This window comes from Mercenaria mercenaria, chromosome 3 (genome assembly GCF_021730395.1).
Source record: "Mercenaria mercenaria strain notata chromosome 3, MADL_Memer_1, whole genome shotgun sequence".
Classification (NCBI taxonomy): domain Eukaryota; kingdom Metazoa; phylum Mollusca; class Bivalvia; order Venerida; family Veneridae; genus Mercenaria; species Mercenaria mercenaria.
The window spans coordinates 31,542,565-31,563,917 of NC_069363.1; the positions used below are offsets into that span (position 1 = coordinate 31,542,565).

A 21,353-nucleotide genomic window follows, 5' to 3' on the forward strand; every position below is an offset into this window, starting at 1 on the left:
GTACAGTAGGAAATTGTAACGAAACTTTTGATTGGTTGTTGGAACCGGCCGATTTCAACTACAAGAAAAATTTAAACACAAAAAAGAGACAAAGAGCAAAATAGTCTGTTACACTGATCTGTCTTATCGAATACAATACACAACTGATAAGCGCTTCCAGTCAGCTATATTGTCCATGTTGTATAACTAATTGGAATCTTCTGCAAAACTTCATAAATTAATGACTTTCCATATCCACTGTATCCAGTGGGTCAAATTACTAAAATGTATCTTCATCATTTATTTTTCCCAACACATTCAACTTTTTGGGTTGAAGGATACTGAATGGTGTATTACTTTCTTTATTTATTTTTTTACATAAATGTCTGTTTTTGTAAATTCCATCTAGCAGCCGACAAAAAAAGATCTAAAATAAAAGGGAGCTCTGCGTGACCTTTACATCGATATATACACTCAGCCAATCAGCGATTGCTATCTTTCACTAATTTTATACCCGGTGCGTCATAGTTCTTGGTTTGTAACAGTCGTTAATATGTAGTATTTAACGCGTGGAAGAGTCTAAAAGCAGAAACGCCTAGGTTAAGTAGGTAAATGCTGGACATTTTGACATTTTTTCAATGACGATAGTATATTTCATGATCACAGTGCTGGTTTGTTTCTGTATTAATAAAGGTGTAGGTAAGCTATATTTAACTTCGCATTTAATCAACGGACAACATGAGCTTCTAGATACAAGAAACAAGAATCTTTATTTTGAGTCGGATGTTTTAACAATATAACATTGGCATTAGTAATAAGCTATATGCCGACTATTAAACAAAGACATAAGAAGCATTTGAAATAACAAACAGCCTGTAACTAAAAGATTAAGTTATGCTTATAAAATACATATACATATACATTTAAAACATTGCATATGGTTTAAAGAAACATGGCAAGCAAAGTAAGGGTCCATAAGTAAGATAATAAATTATTAAAATTAATCATATTAGACACTATTTTCATATACATATTTACACGTACACCCATACATATACATACGCATACACATATATACATATACATAACATATATATATATATATATATACATATTTAGGTGCATACATACATGTATGCACTTACCCACACATATAATATACATACACATATAATCTAAAAGCACATGAAATATAGCACATTTAAGCACATTTAAAATTTAAAATCTGTGGGAAAGCTGCTGATCCTGACCAATGGCCTAAAAACTGCTATAAAACTACATGTAAATAAGAAACTGAATTTGCAAAACCAGCACAAAAGTGCGACAGGTAAGAAAAATAGTCTTAAGAAATCAAATATCCCCTCAAATTAGATTTGTGAAGAACTGATCAGCAACTATCTCACAGAGAGTCAAAATATAGTATAGTCTAGCGGCATGCGAACTAGCTGGCAAAAGCTGGAGCTAAAGACTGAGTTATTATAAGACAAGGTTAAAAAATACATTGGGTGCACACCATAAACCGGTTTATGCTCCCCAGTGGTGTTTTTGCCACTGACCGTTCCAAGGCGGTGCCCCACTGTGTTCCTTTGTTTGTTCGTTTTGTCCTCTTGTGTAGGCTTTGTGTGTGTGCGCGTGTATGTGTGTGTGTTCCTTTGTTTGTTCGTTTTGTCCTCGTGTGTTGGCTTTGTGTGTGTGCGCGTGTATGTGTGTGTGTGTGTGTGTTTGTGATGTGCACGTCTGCGTGCTGTAGGTTTCGTTTTGGGGAGGCTGCGATTTTGATACGTGGCATTCCCTGTTTGATATTTGTCTTTGTTTTTTATAGTCTATTGGCATGCTGACTAGCTAACCAAAACTGGAACTGAAAATTGAAAGATATAAAATAAATAGCAACAACAGGACTAAAAAGCAAGCAAAAAGGAAGCATGTGTGGACACATTGGTCGCCAGGGATAAGACACTTTCCTAAGAGGTGAAGGCCCCGCGTTCGATTCCTGGCTACTCCCACTGCGGTACGTCCTTGGTCAAGGCACTTTATCATGATTGCATCAATTTACACAGCTGTAAATTGGTACCAGCAAATTGCAGGAGATTTATCTATCTTCCGATAATGTCAAACCCCTCACGGGGACTAGACATTTGGCGCGTCAAACCACAAAGAATATTAATAGACTGAAGTGTAAAAAGTTAGTTAAAAGCAAGGAAAAATAGTTGGGTTAAAAGTAAAAGTATAAAAACAGCTATCAGACAGTTTAAGGTGAGACATGATCAATACAACAAATGGCTGCATTGAACTGCTCAGGGGTTGGGAGGTGAAGAACAACAGGAGGGAGATAAATATTTGTTAAATATAGCTTGCCTTTACCTTTAGTAATACAGAAATAAACCAGCACTGTGATCATGAAATATACTATCGTCATTGAAAAAAATGTCTTTCTACGCTGGTCAACTATACAGTCAGACGATGACTCCTGACCATATATTGGAAGAAGAAGAGATAATTCCTGTGATATACTGTTCTGGGGAAGAAAGAATACTTTAAGTAATCTGTAGTTGCTGTGAATATTTTGTACTTGAGGGAATGGAAGTGACATGTTGGGCGAGGGGAACTAAGAAGCCGTCTTTGGGGATGACAACTAGTTTATGGTGGATTTTGTACATAAGTGAAAGTCTATTATCAATACGTCAGAGATCAAAGCGATGAAGTTTGAGGGATTTTAACATATCTGTGAAACTGGAGGTTTGACGGTAGTCAGCCTTAATCCAACGAGCTGCCCATCTCTGGACACCCTCTATCTGGTCTATGAGGGTTTGGGTATAGGGTGACCATACTTCAGAGCCATATTCCAGCTGGGTTCTAACAAGTGTCTGGTAAATAGAGAGAAGTGGAAACTTCACAGGTCGCTCAACACGACAAAAACGAAAATGTTGCAGGCTCGGTTTGATTGAGCCTGTTCATGGACGGTAGTGTAAGCCATGCACTTCAGGAGTTCAGATTTGACTTTGATGTTTTTGCGCAGAAACCCTAACGTTTGATTTGCTTTCTTTGTTGATCTATTGATGTGGGCGTCCCATAACAGATTATTTGATATATCCACGCCAAGGTATTTGGCCGAGGTGACCGATTCGAGTAGGACTCCATGGAGGTTGTACCGGCTAGGAATAGGTTGATTCCTTCTTTTGACGTTGATAGTTTGAAAGGTTTGGAGGGTTTGAATTCCATATCCCACTCCTACTCCCACTCTTTTTACATTTTGAGGTCATTTTGGAGGGTTACTGATTGATTTGCAGGTGACAGTGTGAGGTAGACTGCTGTATCATCTGCAAAGAGATGGATTTTGGAGTTGATATTTTGTGGAAGGTCATTTATATAAGCTAAAACAGAGCAGGGGACCAAGGACGGACCCCTGGGGATCACCAGATGGGACTTGGATGGCATCTGAACTGGTCCCATTCAAGACAACTGATTGGATTCGGTTATCAATGAAACTTTTAATCCCCTTGAGAGTTTAACCTCTGACTCCAATTGTGCATTTTCAGTAAGACTTTCTCATAGCCGACCTTACCGAAAGCCTTACTGAAATCTAATAGTATGAGATCTACTTGTTTCTTATGATAGACTGCGTTAACCAGGTCATTTACTAACATTACTAGTTGAGTGACACATGATCTTTTTTCATGAAACCCATGTTGTAGGTGGTAGAGGATGCTGTGGCCGGTGAAATGTTTTACAATTGAGGAAGAAACAATGTGTTCCAGTACTTTGCAGTACTTTGCACGGAACACATGTTAGAGAAATAGGCCTGTAGTTGGCGGGGTTTGACCTTTCACCTTTTTTTGTAAACCGGGGCAACATTAGCTGACTTCCACTGGGATGGTAGGGATCCTTCATCAAAGGATTTCTGGAATAAAACATTTAGGATTGGGGCAAGTTCTTTAAATAAAGATTTAAGTATGACGGGTTTCAATTGATCAGGACCACTAGCCTTATGGGGGTTTAGATTATTGAGAAGTTTCTGTATCCCATTTGAGCTAACATTGATATCTGGCATGCTATGGATGCGGGACACTGTACATTTGCAGTTGAATAAATTAATGAAAAAAAGGAAGAATATCCAACAGGGAAAGCCATGTTCTAAAAACGCACACGATCAACACACACACGCACGCACCCACACGCACGCACGCACGCACGCAAACAAAACAAACAAAGGAACACAGTGGGGCACCGCTTTGGAACGGTCAGTGGCAAAACCACCACTGGGGAGCTTAAATCGGTTTATGGTGCACCTGTCCTCACTCTTACCCCCACCAACTCACAGCACATGACATTGTAATTAAAAGTTATCCCCGCCAATTGAATTCTTAACACATGCAATGTCAGCAGACGGTATGGTATATAAAACACAACAATGCTCTTGTAGACTTATTTAAAAGCAAAATTTAACTCTACAGGTCGCCCAACACGACAAAAAAAAGAAAATGTTGCAGACTCCTTCTGGTAACGTACAACTCCTAAGCCTGTTTTTGAAGCATCTGTGTGGACTGTATTCTGCATATGCAAGTATTGCTGGATGCATCAGCTGATCCTTTAAATGCTGGAATGCATATTCCTGAGGCTCTTTCAACCTAAAAGGGACATTGTTAAGTTTTTAAGGCTTGTGTTCCTTTATTTGTTCATTTTGTCCTACTGTGTTAGCTTTCTGTGAGAGTGCATGTGCTGGTCGTGTGCTCGTCCATGTGCTGGGTTGGTGTTTCGGGCGGCTGCGTTTTTGGAACGTGGGTGACCTTATTATTATTATTATTTTATTATTACTATACCAGATCAATATAGCGCCCTTTTCATGATAAACACGTTCAAAGGCGTTTTACATATACTGCAGCCACACAGGGCACAAAATCATCCTCTACTAGTACAGACAGAGAGCAATCTGACCAGAGGGAAAGAGTAAGATAAAGCCCCCAGAGAGAAATTTTCAGATACAGACGTGTCCGGCTAACTTAGCCTAGCTCTTTTCAAATAGACAGTCTGATTTTTTAACGTGCCCGGTGTATAGCACCGATACACGTGAAGCCGTCTTTCCTGGGAAGAACCAGTACAGGCCTCTAGTTAGGTGGGAGACACTCAAGAGCATCTCAGAAATTTCCAGTGCCTGGACCGGGATTCGAACCCCGGACCTCTGGATTGACAGTCAAGCATGTTACCACTAGACCACCGGTCCACCTGTGGTTTTCCACTTTTTTAAAATTTTATTTCCATGTTGGATATTCATCCTTGTTTTCTTTGGCTTGTCACCTTTCTTTTTCTTTGATAGCTTCCAGGGTTGGCCAATGAGTTTACCGTTTACAGTCTATCAGTATATGCAAAACCTTTATAAAGCGTCTATAGTATCCAGCAGATCCTGGAGGACAAACAGATGCTGATAAGGAAGTGATGTCATTCAAAGATTCTGTAACAGCTGCACTAACATTACGCTGTTTACATACAATTCTGGTCTCATTTGACTGAAGTGTTATCTTCTTTCTTGACGTTGCCAACATTAGAATCAGCAAGTAATGCATGAAAATACTAATTTCCGTCCTGTCCGAGTCGGGAATTGAAACCGTGCCTCTTTGGCAATAAAAACTTTCTACCCTCTTGACCAATACACGAGGGAAAAATTCGTACTTAACGAACGTTAAATATTTATAAAACTGGAGGTCAGTGCCTTTACCTCCTGTCAAATTACAAAGGTAATAGTTTTTACTCCTTTTTATTAAACAATACACCAAAGCGTACTAAACTTGCAGTTTAGATCATTATCCTCACAGGACAGCCCATATAACTCTCTTCAAAAAAACACTCAAAACAAACTTAATTTGCATTTTCACAACATCAAGAACTCTACCTAATTAGGATATCATAAACAAAAAAGTTTTTAAATATCATAATCAATGTATCAATATTGCTATATCTTGTATCTCCTCTCAATAAAAAAAAGATTCAAATATACTCAATTTGAAATTTAACTCGATCTGCGTACATGTATTTAGGAAATCACAAAGAGTCATTTAATAGCATTTATTGACTTTCCATTAATCAAAATATAATTTCTAGAGACAAAATAAAATTTGGAGTGAAAAAGTAATCTCTTTAAAGAAAGTGGGAGAGAACAGTCACACTAAACAGTCAGGGGAGGAAAAGATTTGGGAGTGAAAAGGAATGGAATTGAAAGGATGGTAGTGGTTTCGTCAAATCACCGGTTCGTCATACTTAATTTATATAGTAAGTGAGAAGTGGGAAATTGAAAGAGCTTGGGAGTGAAAGAATTGAGACCCCTTAAACATTTTATGAAAATAAGCGGCTTCCTCGGTGCCATTGCATAATTTTTCTTGTTAATAGTTTTAAATAATTTCTTGCTTTTTTGTAACATTTTCTACATTAAGGGAAAAAAATACGTCTGTAAAGATTAAGGCAATCAAAGAAGTATAAAATATTATTTTTATAGCTCTTTGACATGTTTGAGGCAATGAACTTTGTACAGAGTGAACTACCTTAACTTTACAGTGTTTATAATTCTTTTCAGTTGTTTATGACCAGCCAAATGACGTCATAAGTATGGCCGACAAACAAGTTTGTGAAAGTTTGGTGTGGCTACATTTTGTAGGAATAAAAGTTTGCTGTTGAATCTTTGTCATAATATATATGGTATGTATTACAAACAAGTGTCATTTGAAGAACTGTTATCTCTACAAAAGCATTGTAGGCATGTAACATTTTTGAGTGGTTGACAAAATTTTATGTCTTGCAAAAGCTCCTGGAAATAAAGCTGCAGTGTTGACTGACCCGCCGTGATTTGACCGTTATTCTCCTATTTGAAATTCTTAACATCTATAATCACCAAATAACCCACAACTTTCGAATTAAATGCATCTTTAAAATATTAAGACTAGTGTTTCCTGCAGGCCTTTTTAACATGGCGCAGCGCCATGCCCCGTTTGAAGTGCTGCCAAGCTGCCCTTCAAACCGCCCGTTTGCGCCACGTGCCCTTTTATTCTATGAAGCTTGTATATTTATCTTGACAAGTGCCTTTTCAAAACCAGTCTGGAAAGCCAATGTCCGCGGGCCATGTTCCGTGTATTGTACCATCAATTAGCGGCTGTGATCAACAGGTCGAAACGTGGGTGCATCAACCGTGAATGACCCTGATTAATAACTGACAGGATTATGCAATCAATAACTGTTTTATGATAGTTTAATTGGGAACAGTAGATGAAAATTTGTTTGTTTTTAGCACGTCGACGGAGAAGCAACATGTAGCCTTTTTAGGGAAGATATGATTGAAACGGTCAGTTAAACGATAATTATTTTAAAAGGTTGTAATCATTTAAAATGTAGATTGATTATCGCACATTTTCGATGCGCTAATTAGGCCTTTAAAAATAAAATATTGAAGGTTTGCCGATCGCCAACCAACCCATGAAAATTGACCAGACTCAAAATATTTTATATCGATTTTATCTACAAGATTTATTTTATTCCTTTATGGATATCATTTATAAAAATAATAAGATAAACGTTTAAGCTTTAGAATGATACCAAATTCATTAAAATTGACCGATGTCTTGATTTGTAATATTACGAAGCACATTCATGACGCGCCGATGCAGAAGTCGTCGCCGTCTTGAAAATTTGAAAACGTATATCGGTATGAAAATAACCGATAACTTAGCGATTAAGTTATAAAAACTGATTGAGATTTAAATGAATAAACTAAAAATGCAAGGCCCTAGTTTTGTTTTCGTAAATAATTTGTCAAAATGATTTTATAAGGCCGAAATTTAAGATGAAAGTGCACAGCCCCATGCGTCAAGCAAGCCGAAATTTTGAGTTATTACTCGCAATGAACCATTGGTATTCGCATTTATGTTTATATTACTGAATAATGTGTGATTAGACGAAAAAACAAAACAGATTCATAGTCAGTCACTGTATGTATCGCAAAAACAACCGAACAACGGGGGAGTGATTAAAATAGTGGCAGACGATCTAATCTAGCAAATTTCACAGCATATACTTTTTACGTCGCATTCTACTTTCATTTTTGCATGCCCAAAACACTAGCAAAATATAACTTTCCGACTCGACCTGTCGTCTAAATCTTACTGGCAAGGAAGAACAATTGGTTTAATCAGCAATATAGGTATAAAGTCATTGATTACATGTAGATTTGACGAACTGCCTATTCTCTTAACGTAAATCAGTGGTGAAATGATATGATTGACAAAATAAAGTTGCGCACTGATAGTTGTTCAATAAAACTTGTTGCTTATTAATTATCACCTGAAATCTGTCTCTGAGTCTGAAAATGCAAGCTAACACTTCATGAGGGTAACAGAATAAGAATGTTTGAAAGTATGAATCATCAGTTTCATCTTTAAACAAAAGAAAGGAAAGCACTTTCACATGCCATGGTAGGCATTATAAAGAATACTACAAAATATCTATCCCATATCTGAGATATGAAAGATTCTCAAATTCAATGAGATAATAGTATGTAAAATGACGCCGACAAGCGTTCTTGGACAAATGCCCTTTCAATGCCAAACAGCGCGTTAAAAGTGCCCCTTTTCAAGGGAAGCACCATTCCCCTTTAAGAGTCTGCAGGAAACACTATAAGACAGTATTTTTTTTCACCAAAACATTAGCAGGCTGGGCACATCTCCCAATCGGGGTAAATTACCTCGTTCAGGGTAATGTAACCCGATCGGGGTATCCTGGATGTACCAATTACCGGTGTATTAATGATTGATTTTCCACAATACATGACATTTGATTCATATGCTTAATAAAATTAAACTCAAAAAACAATTATTTTCTTTTCATTAAAAGTTAATTTTATTTACCTGGGAACAGAATTATCGGAAATAATAGGTCATGTTTTGACCTACCATGGTCGCCATCTTGGATGTTTACAGTTACCTATTACCGGTGGAATTGTGGGAAATAATGCTACTGCATTAAACTTCCATCCAGAAACACAAAAATAACAAGTAAACACAGCTGAAAGTTCTGGCTACTGGATTATTTAATCTGCTGTGGAGAAGAACAGTATATTATAACATATAACATGAATAAAATAAATGAATAATACCACAAACAGCACTTTGTCAAATTTTGGCAAAATCACAGATAAACCAGAATTATCACATTCAGTGGTGACTTAAAAGAACTCATCATGCCTCCTTAAAAACTTCACAGCACAGCAGAATTTCAGGTGTGTACAATGACCACACTTATAACACTTTAGCTTGTAACTGTAATGAAATAAACAAAAAAACTTACCACATGCATAACATGCACACAATCTGGCCTTTTTTATGCTGATTTTAGGGCCGAAATTCGGCCCCATTCCCCAATCTAAAAAGTATACTTTTTTCCCCACCTTGCCCAAAAATTCCCCATGCAAATAAAAATGAAATTAGTTTTGATTTTCAGTCCTGATTTTAACAACTTTTCAGCAAATATATTCCTCCAAACAATGATTTCGCGACGTAAATTTCCCCTCCAAAAGGGACCTGGTACCCTTCCCCAAATTTACAAAAAAAGGGCTGACAATATTGAATGAAATTTGATTTCTCATTTCTTAACAGTGAAAAGTCGGAAGTTTAGTCCAGTAGTATTGTTCATCAAAAAAGGGCGCCAAAAAGCTCCTGTGCGAGGCAGTGCTTGTTGACATCATTTACAAGAGGAAAGTCCTTCTGTCACTTATTTTCTGGGGAATTATTCTTAATTCATCGAGTGTTATACCCTACTAGTGTTATTGAAGTTTATCAGTAAAATACACTGGAAAAACATATTTTCTATCAATTCATATAGAATAAATTAGTAACTTACCCTTAGGAAGGACATATTTCACGGAAGTTACACTTGACGAATTGTCGTGTAATTTTGTAAACAAAGGATTCCGGAAGTGCTCTTCAGGAAGTAAATATTCGAGATTTTGGGATTGCACCGGTAATAGGTAACCACCTGTAATAAGTGATGTGGGGATACAACTAGAACAATAGAAAAGCACAAAAAATTTGATGTTTCTTTTTTCTTTAAAGTGCTAACATAAATATTTTTACTAAAGCTTTATATCATCATAACAAACATGCCTATGTACCATTTTATCAATTTTGCGTATGTTAAAAAATGGTGAAATGGTGAAATTCTGAAATTTTTACATCAAAAATCTGTTGAAAAATTATCATATTGTCAACTGTTTATATCATACGAAGTTGACCCGAAAATATGAGCATTAGCACTTCCTTAATAAAAAAGTTATCAAAAATTTTGTACTTTTCTGTTGTTCTTCTTTTACCCCGATCGGGGTATATTACCCCGAACGAGGTAATTTACCCCGATTTGGAGATGTGCCCAGCCTGATTAGGCGAAATTCGGCCCCATTCCTCCTAGTTCTATAAATAAACGTCGGACTTCAATATTTTACGATTTTGACATTTCATAATATAGTCCGACGTTTTATCAAAGTTATGATTTTCACGGTAGAGCGTTCCGCAAAATGTCTTGCGAAAGGTTTTACAAGTTCATGTTGGAAGTGACTGAAAAGCGATAACTAAATACCAACAATGGACAAAGAAACCTATTTTACACATCAATTGAATATACTGTCTTACTGAAAATATCGAAGATCTGTCCGCACTTTGAAAGTGAAATTTACATCCATACACTTTCGCAACACAACACGAAACTGTCAAATCTTCTTTATTATTATATTATAAAGATTGATTTTAGAAGAAGAAATATTCTCACGGTCGGCTTTGAAAATAAATGCTGCCCGTCACTAACATATTGTCTTTGTAGTATGCATATGTTTATAATCTATGGGTGTAACCAGCATTTATTGGTTGTAATTTAATCAAAAGTTATTTATATAAATTATGAGTTCATATCAAAGCAGTTTGAAAGGCTAGTCCACATGTATTCGGCGGTACACATGTGTTAAATAATGGCCACAGATTTTTCACTAGTGCTGTAGGCTAAACGTATTATTTTTCGTCTAAGCACGTATAATTGATTCTATATATTTATTCAGTGTTGTATTGTTTATGATATTTGATTAAATTATGCTAGAAGAGTCTGTGTAATGTGTAAGGGAAGTGATTGGAGGTGCAGTTTTAGTTACGGTTAACCAATATATCACGTGTTTGAGACTTTTCCTACATTACACTTCAATAAAATAAGGTCAAAATTTGTGCTATGCAAATGGCTGTCATTCGATTAAACTTGACACAGGGACATGTTGAACGTCCAAATACTAAAGGCGCCCTGTGCAAGGTTAATGTTATTGAACTACCATTCCCCCCAGGTCTAGGAAAGTGGTATAGTCGTCTGCGGTATTCTCGCGTCATTGGTAATTTTGCGTTATTTCCGTTTTGCACTGCAGCGCCATCTTGACATTGTTTACAGACAACCTACTTACATTTTCAGTTTAAATTTTAATTAATTTATCCAGAATGCATAGAATTTTGGTGAGTTTACTTTCAAAATAGTTGAAATACTTAAAATTTCTATCCAATTAAACCCAACTCCTGTATTTTTCACTTGTTAACATCGTTTTTGCCAATGTTTTGTTTATGTCGTCTGTTATAAATAGGCCCGATTCGGATGAATGACGATCCCACAATGTCACACTTTCCTTTAATTCCTGCCTTGGCATCATAATTTCCGAAACAGGCTAAGTTTAGTTGTCACATACAAGGGTTCAAAAGTCAGGGTTCTGAGAAGGGACAGCTCTTTCAGGTGTACACGCTGTCAAAATGAGTAAATAGTTAAGTACTGGGTGTGTAACATTTCACATAATTTTACCAATATTGTTATAATTTAATTGTTATTTTTACAAACAGACACAGAATTCCTTAGTGTACCAGAAATAAACAAATATCTTGGTATGTAACCTTACAATAATTCTACAACTACAACAACAACATCTTTAACGCGAAAATACCAAGGACATACAAAATCAAAATCAAAATGGTAGAAAGTGTACATGTTGACACCTGATTGTCGGGAGTATTTTAATTATATTTTGTGTCAAAACTTGTATGTTTTGATAGATAATGAATTATTTTAAATTAGTTATTAAACAAAATAACTGTTATATTTTCCTTTGCTTGCTGACTGTATTTAGTGTCACTAGTACCACGAGAATATAGGGGAACAGGCTATATTTACAGATTATCTGTAAGTTTACAAATAATCTATAAATTTACAGATTTTTCGATCTGTAAATTTATGTATGTATGTTTGTGTGTATGAAAATTGATTACATTTATCCCCAAAACTGCAGCTTGAAATTAATTGGTTTATTTACAGTATGCACAAATTAAAATCATTTGTTAGTTTCAGCCATTTTTAGCTCATCTGATTTTTTGAAAAAAAAATGATGAGTTATTGTCATCACTTGAGCGGTTGTCGGCGTCGGCGTCGGCGTCTGCGTCGGCGTTGCCTGGTTAAGTTTTATGTTTAGGTCAGCTTTTCTCCTAAACTATCAAAGCTATTGCTTTGAAACTTGGAATACTTGTTCACCATCATAAGCTGACCCTGTATAGCAAGAAACAGAACTCCATCTCGCTTTTTGCAAGATTTATGGCCCCTTTTGTACTTAGAAAATACCAGATTTCTTGGTTAAGTTTTATGTTTAGGTCAACTTTTCTCCTAAACTATCAAAGCTATTGCTTTGAAACTTGGAATACTTGTTCACCATCATAAGCAGACCCTGTACATCAAGAAACATAACTCCATCTTGCTTTTTGCAAGATTTATGGCCCCTTTTGTACTTAGAAAATATCAGATTTCTTGGTTAAGTTTTATGTTTAGGTCAACTTTTCTCCTAAACTATCAAAGCTATTGCTTTGAAACTTGGAATACTTGTTCACCATCATAAGCAGACCATGTACATCAAGAAACATAACTCCGTCTTGCTTTTTGCAAGATTTATTGCCCCTTTTGGACTTAGAAAATATCAGATTTCTTGGTTAAGTTTTATGTTTAGGTCAACTTTTCTCCTAAACTATCAAAGCTATTGCTTTGAAACTTGGAATACTTGTTCACCATCATAAGCAGACCCTGTACATCAAGAAACATAACTCCATCTTGCTTTTTGCAAGATTTATTGCCCCTTTTGGACTTAGAAACTTTTTTTTTTATGGTTAAGTTTTATGTTTAGGTCAGCTTTTATCCTAAACTATCAAAGCTATTGCTTTAAAACTTGCAACACTTGTTCACCATCATAAGCTGACCCTGTACAGCAAGCAACATAACTCCATCCGGCTTTTTGCAATAATTATTGCCCCTTTTGGACTTAGAAAATCATTTTCTTGGTTGAGTATTATGTTTAAGTCAACTTTTCTCATAAACTATCAAAGCTATTGCTTTAAAACTTGCAACAGTTTTTCACCATCATAAGTGGACACTGAACATTAAGAAACATAACTCTATCCTGCTTTTTGCAAGAATGATGGCCCTTTTTAGACTTAGAAAATCATGGGTAGGACAATATTTCTATTACACAAAAAAAATCAGATGAGCGTCAGCACCCGCAAGGCGGTGCTCTTGTTATTGACTTTGAATTTTTGGCATTTTCAAAAAAATCAAAGTCAACAGAAATGACTGAAAGTTACAATTGACCTTTATTTATCCGTACCATAAGTTAATCAGTTAATTTTAAGCTGCTATTTTGAGTCCAACTATGATTTTAGAACTTTTCAAACATTTGATCTGTAAATTTATAGATCGAAAAATCTGTAAAATTATAGATTATCTGTAAATTTACAGATAATCTGTAAATATACCACTTTCCTAGACCTGCCCCCCCCTTAAAATAGTATCGTCGGAGGTCCTAACTGCGCCCCTGTCCTAACTCCACCATCTTTTTAATCCCCGGCCGTGGCGGAGGGATTATAGGAATGGTCTGCGTCCGTCCTTCTGTCCGTCTGTCCGTCCTTCCGTCCGTAACAAAATCGTGTCCGGTCCATATCTCCTAAACCCCTTGAAGGATTTTCATGAAACTTGGGTCAAATGATCACCTCATCAAGACGATGTGCAGAACCCATGAGTCAGCCTTGTCGGTTCAAGGTCAAGGTCACAACTCAAGGTCAAAGGTTTGAGCCTGCCATTTTGTGTCCGCTCTATATCTCCTAAACCCCTTGAAGTAATTTTATAAAACTTGGGTCAAATGATCACCTGATCAAGACGATGTGCAGAACCCATGAGTCAGCCATGCCGGCTCAAGGTCAAGGTCACAACTCCAGGTCAAAGGTTTGAGCCTTCCATTTTGTGTCCGCTCTATATCACTTAAACCCCTTGAAGGAATTTTATAAAACTTGGGTCAAATGATCACCTCATCAAGACGATGTGCAGAACTCATGAGTCAGTCATGCCGGCTCAAGGTCAAGGTCACAACTTAGGGTCAAAGGTTTGAGCCTTCCATTTTGTGTCCGCTCTATATCTCCTAAACCCCTTGAAGGATTTTCATCAAACTTGGGTCAAACGATCACCTCATCAAGGCGATGTGCAGAACTTATGAGTCAGCCATGTTGGCTCAAGGTCAAGGTCACAACTGAAGGTCAAATGTTTGAGCCTTCCATTTCGTGTCCGCTCTATATCTCCTAAACCCCTTGAAGGAATTTTATAAAACTTGGGTCAAATGATTACCTCATCAGAACGATGTGCAGAAATTATTAGTCAACCATGCCAGCTCAAGGTCAAGGTCACAACTAAGGGTCGAAGGTTTGAGCCTTCCATTTGGTGTCCACTCTATATCTCCTTAACCCCTTGAAGGATTTTCATCAAACTTGGGTCAAATGATCACCTCATCAAGAACTCATGAGTCAGCCATGTCAAATCAAGGTCAAGGTCACAACTGAAGGTCAAAGGTTTCAGCTCTGTATCTCCTAAACCCCTTGAAGGATTTTCATGAAACTTTGGTCAAATGATCACCTCATCAAGACGTTGTGCAGAATTCATGAGTCAGCCATGTCAGTTCAAGGTCAAGGTCACAGCTAAAATCAAAGGTTTACCCTTTCACTATCCATAGCAGTGGCGGGGGATTTAACTGTCTTTCAGACTGCCTTGTTGTTTTGCTTGTAGTCTCGCGAGACTTTAGCGCGAGAGAGAGTGACTGCGGGGATTTTTTTTACTATGTCATAGTACATAATTTCGGATATATTTTTCAGCAGAAATGCGTTATAAACAGGCAGATATTGCAACTTTTATCTCTACTTACAGTATTTATGTGTTTTTCCTTAATGCAAAATAACTCTCTGCAAAATCCCCCTTTTAAACACAAAATACAAACGTGAATTATCTGGGACGCTGTGGCTACACTTTACATTTTCATGAATGAAAGTCACATGACTTCAGTCGTATATTTTAAGGCCAAGCATATTTTTATTGATTGTTTTTGGTCCGGTGTACTGTTATGCTTGAAAAATTGCTGAAAAAGACATTAAACCCCGAACACACACACACACTGTTATGCTTGGTAAGTGATTTATTTGCTTTTTCTCACTATTTTCAGCCTAACCCTATGGTATTCCCATGAAGCATTGGTCAACGCATACCAGGAAATTGTTGAGAACAATATGCCTGTAAAGACAGCTGCAAAGTTATTTAATGTACCCCACATCACTCATGTTTGCACTTGGCCCATTTAATGTATTGCTTCCCTATCAGATTTATGAGGACGGGTGCCACATTTTTGTGCTCCCATTGTGAAAAAGAGGATTAAAATTGTGAAAATAACAGTTAAAATACTTTATACAGTTCCTTTTTTAAGTTACCTTGTTCAGAAACCAATAATATTATTTGTTTGTTTTGGGTTTAACGCCGTTTTTCAACAGTATTTCAGTCATGTAACGGCAGGCAGTTAACCTAACCAGTGTTCCTGGATTCTGTACCAGTACAAACCTGTTCTCCTCAAGTAACTGCCAACTTCCCCACATGAATCAGAGGTGGAGGACTAATGATTTCAGACACAGTGTCGTTTATCAAATAGTCACGGAGAACATACGCCTAGCCCGAGGATGGAACTCACGACCCCGTGATCCGTAGACCGACCCTCTACCTACTGAGCTAAGCGGGCGGGTACCAATAATATTAATAAGTTATGCCTTAATTATTTTGAAATTCACGAGACTGATATGCTGGGGGGCGGAGTTAGGTCCAAACAAAATGGTGGTATATTTTTGACAGGCTTTGGATTTTAGTGGAATTTTGGAGGATAAGTTCTTGAATGAGGATTGATTTCTCTTAGGATTGGTGAAAATTGATGTGCATCTTTGGTAATTGTGTTACTTTTATCTTATAACTTGTATTTACGTTGCGTTTCACAGATAAAGCTTAGAGGGGCGCAGTTTGGGCACTCGAGGATAATTATGTTTTTTTTCCCATTCCCGATGCGTAAAATTCCCCTCCGAAATTTAAAAAAAAAAATGCCTATCAATTAAACCATAATTCACTAGTTTTCTTTGTTAATTTTTGTATAGAAAACAGTTCACCGTGGTATCTCGCCTTTTGTTAACATCGTCACCAGTATTATTCGAGTAACTTCCCTTGATAAATCGGTATCATCAAAGCGCTTTATTATTTAGCACAACGCTGTTGAAATGTTAGTCTGTAAATGATTCGCATTCTATTTGTTTTGCTGGGTAGTGTTGAGTTTTCCAACATCTTGTCGGTCAGTTTTTGTACCTGTGCTCCAGAAGTTTCACCTGACACAGGGATTTTTTTACCGTTTCAAACCTGAGGCCCGGGGTCCATTCAAATGGGAAAAATAGCGCTTAAAACCTGAACATTGGGAAATTTCAAAAATATGTTTTACCATCATATGACCTTTATTTCAGCATTGTTATTGTTGTATGTCACATTACAAATAAAAATCAATTTTTCAGTGATTTTTTTTTTGTCTTTCGAAAGTGTCTAATAAATTACACAAAGAAAGTCACAAAAAAAACCTCAGACAGTGAAGGGTCAGTAAAACTTTCAGATTTCGGTGGGTCATTACCAGTGCTTTTATCAAAGGCTTGATCCTAGGATGTGTTTAATTTGTCATCAGTGTTCGCTGATCTTACCGAATCCTAGAACTTTATATCGGTGGCCCGTTTCTTGGCACTTGTTTTTATTGACAAAGCCAAAGCTAGACAGCTTTCTGTTGTCAGCAGCATACTTTTTTGTGTCTTTGTTTGTATAATATTTACTATTTATTGCTCGGCATATTTTAATTTCTGGTAAAAATTGGTGAGCTTGATTAAATGCGATCACGGTCATGTATACGGAACATAGAACAGTTAGCAAGATTTAATTGAATCCGTGCTGGAGCGGTTATTAGATTAACACAGGAACAGTGCTAACTCGATTAGATATAAGGAACAAGAATCAAAATGAAAACAAAAGAGCTATCAGGGATCATCCTAGGTCAAAATTTTAGGGAGAAGTGACTTCTCCTTTCACAGAATTTAGGGAGAAATCGAGGAATTTAAGGAGAAGATTCAGCATAGTATATATCCACTTTCTACGGGTCTTGCTATAACTTATACAGTAATTATTTAAGGAAATTGAATATTACATTATTATTATCATGAATTTCTAAATAAAGTATAAACTGAGCTATGAAAAAGTCACTTTTAAATTTTTTCCTAAATTTACACGTCCGAAACTCGTAAATTTAGCAGATGCATGATCGAAACGCTGTGAAAATTTTTATACATGATTCGATTCTCATGCTTTAATAATGCCCGATTCTTGCATTAAATTGAACTTGTTCAGATTTATACATTTAATTGATTTATTTATTAATCTTTTCGAAAATAATACCAAACTTGTAGATATTGGCGATCTTTTTACAATATTTTGTACGGCAGTTCAGACGTCCGCGGAATCGTTTTTTATCCACAGCGCCCGGGCAATTCATTTAAAGAAATTGGCCGTATTTGAAATAATTTTTGAAGAATTTTTTAATAAAATCAAGAAATAATAAAAATTATACAATTGATGCATAAGATCATGCACTCGTTAAGTTTATTGGCTTTTTACACGCAGGTTGAAAATTTTCGAAATGGCGGCGGCTTACAATATTATTGATTAACTACAGTGGGATATTAACGCTACGATTGTTTGAAGTTTGACAGGCGAGTAGGAGGGGTTGACCATGGATTTATCGGTAATTTAATCTAGTATATGCATCAAGTTTTACAACTTTAAATAAACAGATTTATAACACTCTGAAAAAGTCGGCGATTCTGATTTCGCCCGGAGGCGATAATTAGGCGAAGTGGTCGACTTTACAGCAACGATATCGCTCATATCACCCTGTAGGATGATCCCTGGCTATAAAATAAATAGATTAGCAACTTAAAAGGCATAAAGAGCAAATCTCACCAACATCATGTGGGAACTGAATGAGATCTTGTTTTACTGGTGTATGAAACAGACAGCAGAAGGATAAAAAATTTGTGTCGTGAAAAACTTTCTATCAGATCGTTTGTTTATATGATAATATAGCTTGTTAGCTCATCTGATTTTTGGAAAAAAAATGATGAGTTATTGTCATCACTTGATCAGTGTCAGCATTGGCGTCTGCGTCGGCGTTGCCTGGTTAAGTTTTATGTTTTGGTCAGCTTTGAACACTTGTTTACCATCATAAGCTGACCCTGTACAGTAAGAAACATAACTCCATCCTGCTTTTTGCAAGATTTATGGCCCCTTTTGTACTTAGAAAATATCAGATTTCTTGGTTAAGTTTTATTTTTTGGGCAACTTTTCTCCTAAACTATCAAAGCTATTGCTTTGAAACTTGCAACACTTGTTCACCATCATAAGCTGACCCTGTACATCAAGAAACATAACTCCATCCTACTTTTTGCAAGAACTATTGCCCCTTTTGGACTTAGAAAATCAGTTTTCTTGGTTAAGTTTTATGTTTAGGTCAGCTTTTCTCCTAAACTATCAAAGCTATTGCTTTAAAGGTCCAATACTAAGGAAAGTGAACATTTTAATTTCTTTTAAAAAGCACAGAAACTATTTCATTTTATTGGAAAATGAAAGTTGGTATGTAGAAATTCGAAATAAATCGCAGTATATGTACAATTATTTTTCTATGAAGTATGAAGAAAGTTAAAAAGACCTGGGGGTCATTCTGTCGATTCATTGAAATTTCAACATAATACACATACATTTCTTTGAGTTCCAAAGACCTTCTGTAAATTTTGACCTGCCAATCTTCATTATTTAGTGTCTTGCAGAAGTCTATGCACTGGCTATGAAAAAAATTGCCAACTTACTTTCCCTTAGTAATGGACCTTTAAAACTTGCAACACTTGTTCACCATCATAAGCTGACCCTGTACAGCAAGAAACATAACTCCATCCTGCTTTTTGCCAGATTTATGGCCCCTTTTGGACTTAGAAAATATAAGATTTCTTGGTTAAGTTTTATGTTTAGGTCAACTTTTTCTCTTAAACTATTGATCAAAACTGTTGCTTTGAAACTTGCAACTCTTGTTCACCATCATAAGCAGACCCTGTACAGCAAGAAACATAACTCCATCCTGCTTTTTATGCCCCCGAAGGGAGGCATATAGTTTTTGAACCGTCTGTCTGTCGGTCTGTCAGTCTGTCGGTCTGTCCGCAATTTTCGTGTCCGGTCCATATCTTTGTCATCGATGGATGGATTTTCAAGTAACTTGGTATGAATGTGTACCACAGTAAGACGACGTGCAGTGTGGAAGACCCAGGTCCGTAGCTCAAAGGTCAAGGTCACACTTAGGCGTTAAAGGATAGTGCATTGATGGGCGTGTCCGGTCCATATCTTTGTCATCGATGGATGGATTTTCAAATAACTTGGCATGAATGTGTACCACAGTAAGACGACGTGCAGTGCGCAAGACCCAGGTCCGTAGCTCAAAGGTCAAGGTCACACTTAGACGTTAAAGGATAGTGCATTGATGGGCGTGTCCGGTCCATATCTTTGTCATCGATGGATGGATTTTCAAATAACATGGCATGAATGTGTACCAAAGTAAGACGACGTGCAATGCGCAAGACCCAGGTCCGTAGCTCAAAGGTCAAGGTCACACTTAGACGTTAAAGGATAGTGCATTGATGGGCGTGTCCGGTCCATATCTTTGTCATCGATGGATGGATTTTTAAATAACTTGGCATAAATGTGTACCACAGTAAGACGACGTGTCATGCGCAAGACCCAGGTCCGTAGCTCAAAGGTCAAGGTCACACTTGGACGTTAAAGATCATTTTTCATGATAGTGCGTTGATGGGCATGTCCGGTCCATATCTTTGTCATTCATGCATGGATTTTAAAATAACTATGCATGAATGTGTGACACAGTAAGACGATGTGTCGCGCGCAAGACCCAGCTCCGTAGGTCAAAGGTCCTAAACTCTAACATCGGCCATAACGATTCATTCAAAGTGCTATCGGGGGCATGTGTCATCCTACGGAGACAGCTCTTGTTGCAATAATTATTGCCCCTTTTGGACTGAGAAAATCAGTTTTCTTGGTTGAGTATTATGTTTAAGTCAGCTTTTCTCATAAACTATCAAAGCTATTGCTTTAAAACTTGCAACAGTTTTTCACCATCATAAGCGGACACTGTACATCAAGAAACATATCTCTATCCTGCTTTTTGCAAGAATGATGGCCCTTTTTAGACTTAGAAAATCATGGGTAGGACAATATTTCTATTATACAAAAAAATCAGATGAGCGTCAGCACCCGCAAGGCGGTGCTCCTGTTTAATGTTGTTAGTGTTTTCTACATGGTGAAGGAAAGAATTTGATTGAAAGTCTGGAAAATCAAAAGTGGTTGTTGAAAATTGGACCTGATTCAGTGTATGAAACAAAAAGAAAAGGTTAAAAAATTGTGTCATGAAAAACTTTCTATCTAGGGCTCTCGCAAGTGGGCGACTTGAGCGAAATAGGTGCTTTGGAACTTCAAACTTCACTCAAATCTAACCTCAAAGCGAAATGCAAGTCGCCTGATTTTTAGCTCACCTGTCACAAAGTGACAAGGTGAGCTTTTGTGATCGCGCGGTGTCCGTCGTCTGTCGTTTGTCCGTGCGTCTGTAAACTTTTGCTTGTGACCACTGTAGAGGTCACATTTTTCATGGGATCTTTATGAAAGTTGGTCAGAATGTTCATCTTGATGATATCTAGGTCAAGTTTGAAACTGGGTCACGTGCGGTCAAAAACTAGGTCAGTAGGTCTCAAAATAGAAAAACCTTGTGACCTCTCTAGAGGCCATATGTTTCACAAGATCTTCATGAAAGTTGGTCAGAATGTTCATCTTGATGATATCTAGGTCAAGTTCGAAACTGG

General features: G+C 37.0%; 1 protein-coding gene across 1 annotated transcript in view; it reads left to right on the forward strand.

Moving 5' to 3' along the window:
- The first annotated feature begins 6,546 nt into the window (after positions 1-6,546).
- LOC123525167 (KN motif and ankyrin repeat domain-containing protein 2-like) overlaps positions 6,547-21,353 on the forward strand; it is a 76,240-nt gene continuing 61,433 nt past the window's right edge. The window contains exon 1 of the mRNA XM_045303981.2: positions 6,547-6,663. The gene's annotated coding sequence lies outside the window, so the exon portion shown is untranslated. The remainder of the gene's footprint in view (positions 6,664-21,353) is intronic.